Raw genomic sequence first — 3,286 nt, 5'->3', positions numbered from 1 at the left:
GAGGCCATGAGGCTGAATATCATCAAGCAGCTCAAGACCTTGATTGCATAAATGCTCCAAGGGATTGTGGACTGATAAAATTCTTCAGGACCACAGGGTTAAGGGCTCATGTGGAATTACTACCTTATCTGATCAACCTTTGGGATGTAGATCGAGAGATCTTCATCATAAAAGGGAAAGAACTGGAACTTGAGGAGATGGACATCTATTTCATCACAGGATTATCATGTCGAGGAGAAGCAGTTCAACTCTTTGGGTCTTTCCTAGGAGGCAAGAGCACAAGGAGTCTAGTCCAAAGATATTGTCCTGGTGCTGAAATAACCAATGAAGGTAAGATGAAGATAACAATAATCACCAACAACCTCGTCCTGAGAACGATTTCTTTCACCATGGCACGTGTATCCAGCACACAAGCCTTGAATGAGGCTTCAAAGTCTCAATTCCAATATGTTATCGCATGTTTGACCCCCATCGTCTTCAACTAGTGCAGAGGCCTTTTGGCAAACATGAAGTGACAACTGACCATGGGTAAGCATGGACACCTAAAGAAATTCAGGTTCAGTTCTATACTAGTGACCTTATTTTTGGAGTGAGTGCCCCTCTTCTGGTATCTGTGGGAAGAAGTACCACATCCTTCCGCCCGAGATCCGAGACTCGTGAGATGGAGCCAGCTCATGCCTCGAGGAGGCACGAGTCAACATATGCATTATCCACCACAGTTATTCACTTGGCTTGAATGCCAAATACTCGTGGTACATGGACCGATGCAAGTAAAAACTTATTTTTTGGATTTTTTGAAGTTTTATGATTTTTATAAAAGTGTAAATTGAGACTCAACTTATGATAAATGTGCAGATGTGGGACCAGGGAGACCACCAGGCATGTCTCCAATAGCACGGTGACCTTCTCATCCAATAGTGGGCATAGCCTATGAGGAAGGGTTGACCCCTTGGCTGAGAGGGAGCACAATCTAGAGGCAATAACTCTAGGGGTTCCAGATTATGCCACTATCGATGATGTTCCATTGCGTTGGCAGAGACACACTATGGGAGTCTCTACGAGACTGCATCGGCTACTAGGCCGAGTGATTAGGGTGGTCTCGTGTTATCATGAGAACCATGGAGTTTGATAGTTTATCTAGTCTTTTACACATTTTGTAGGCTTTGAAAGCCAAGTGTCCCAAAACACTCTATGTTTTGAAATTTTGATTTAAAAACTCTAACAGATGTGATATATATATATATATATACATATATATTTATGTATATATATGTATGTTTTATTTCTATTTATGTGCTCATAACATGATTCAGTTTTATAAATGACACAAATGTCTATGAAGAACAAAATTTTCTAATGCATCAGTTAATGTGTTTAAATTACGTGGAATATGTTGATATGTAATGTAATCAAAATTTATTTCTAACACTCTAACACGTAGATACATACGCAATATTTGTGGATTTCTCACTGAGTAATGATTGTTTAATTGTAACACAACGAGTTGTGAATCCAACTTGACAACTAAATCCCTAATGCCAAGAGCAACTGCTTTTGACAAGAGTTCAATAACTGCACTATATTCAACAATATTATTGTTTATTCGACCAAGGAAGATACCTTGTAAGTTAATCAACTCGCCATTAGGGTCATAGAGTACCCACGCTGTGGAAGAGAGGTTATGTGTGCTACGACAAGCACCATCAACAAAAACAACATAATGACCTGATGACATCTGCAAACCGTGTGGAACACAGGTTAAGTAGAAAAACATATATTTGCAAAGAAAACAAACACACCAAAAATAAAAAATGCACACTAATGAATTAACACACTAATGTTCAAAAGTTATTACACGAATTTCACGCATAAAACTTTTTGAGATACAACCCATTACAGGGTTGTGACAATGCATTTCCCTCATAATCACATAGCTCATAGGCACCTTATTGTAAGACAGGCTTGACAATGTAGGGCCCATGCTGCATGGGTTTGAACTTGCCTGCCCTCAATTTATCATTGGATTGATCGTAAAGAAGGACCAAGTCGCCTTCAGCAAAAGTGCGAGGAGAAATGATTTGGTAAAAATTAGCTTTGACTCGCTTCTTCTAAGCTTCGATGACCATCGCAACAATGCAACGAGTCTCGTCAAGTCTCTCAAGACACAATATACACTCCTCTTTAGGCAAGGAATTCAGAAAAAGTTCAATAGCTAGCCTAAGTGAAGGGATTTCACATTCAATGAGAAGAGTTGCTTCTAAACCATACACTAGCTGGAACAGAGTGAATCTAGTGGTTGTCTTAGCAGAAGTTTTGTAAGCCCAAAGAGCTGAGAATAACATTAAATGCCAATCCTTTCTGTACTTCCCAATGGTATGTTGAGGCATAGTAATCAAAACCTTATTGGCTGCTTCAACCTCGCCATTGGTTTGTGGATAATAAGGAGTTGAGTTACCATGTCTAAGACCCAACTAAGCAATTAGCTCTACCATCATGTGTTGACAAAGATGTGATCCATGGTCAGTCATGATAGCTTGAGGGACACCAAAACATGCTATGACGTGGTTAAAAAGGAACTGAATAGTAGTAATACTGTCAGCATTGTATGTAGGCATCGCCTCGACCCATTTCGTAAAATAGTCGATGACGACGATGATATAACCATGCCCCCCGGCCGAGCGAGGGTTACATGTCATGAAATCAATGCCCCATTTGGAAAATGGGCCAATGGTAATTACTGGGTGTAGGGGTGCGGGTGGGGTGCGCTGCTTGCGGTTGAAAATATGGCATTCATGGCATTTTTGGACAGTTAGAATGCAATCTTTGAAGATAGAAGGCCAAAAATAACTGGTGAAGAGGATTTTTTGAGCAGTGGCATATCCAGACATATGACCACCACAGGAACCAGAGTGGCAATCATTTAAGACCCGCTCAGCCTCTTCAAGGGTGAGACATCTACGAAGGATAGAGTCCACACCAACCCAATATAATGCATCACTGAGGATTCGATAGGGTTGGGACTGATGCCGAATGCGACGTTGGTCGGATTGGGACAACTTAGATAAAAAAGTATGGGTTTGGAGATAAAAAATAATGTCTCCATACCATGGGTCAAGAGTGTTGATCAGAAACATATTTTCATCAGTTATCTGCTCAGTAAAATCAATTAGAGTGCTTGCAGACGAAAGAGCACAGATTAACTCATCAAAGATGAGTGATTTCTTTGATTTGGCAGCAGTAAATTCCAAATCAAACACCTACAGGATTACGATCCATTTAGAGTATT

This window comes from Pinus tabuliformis, chromosome 9 (genome assembly GCF_031772625.1).
Source record: "Pinus tabuliformis cultivar Carrire ecotype Pingquan chromosome 9, CPIR1, whole genome shotgun sequence".
Lineage (NCBI taxonomy): Eukaryota > Viridiplantae > Streptophyta > Pinopsida > Pinales > Pinaceae > Pinus > Pinus tabuliformis.
Note: the sequence above shows the minus strand (reverse complement) of the source record.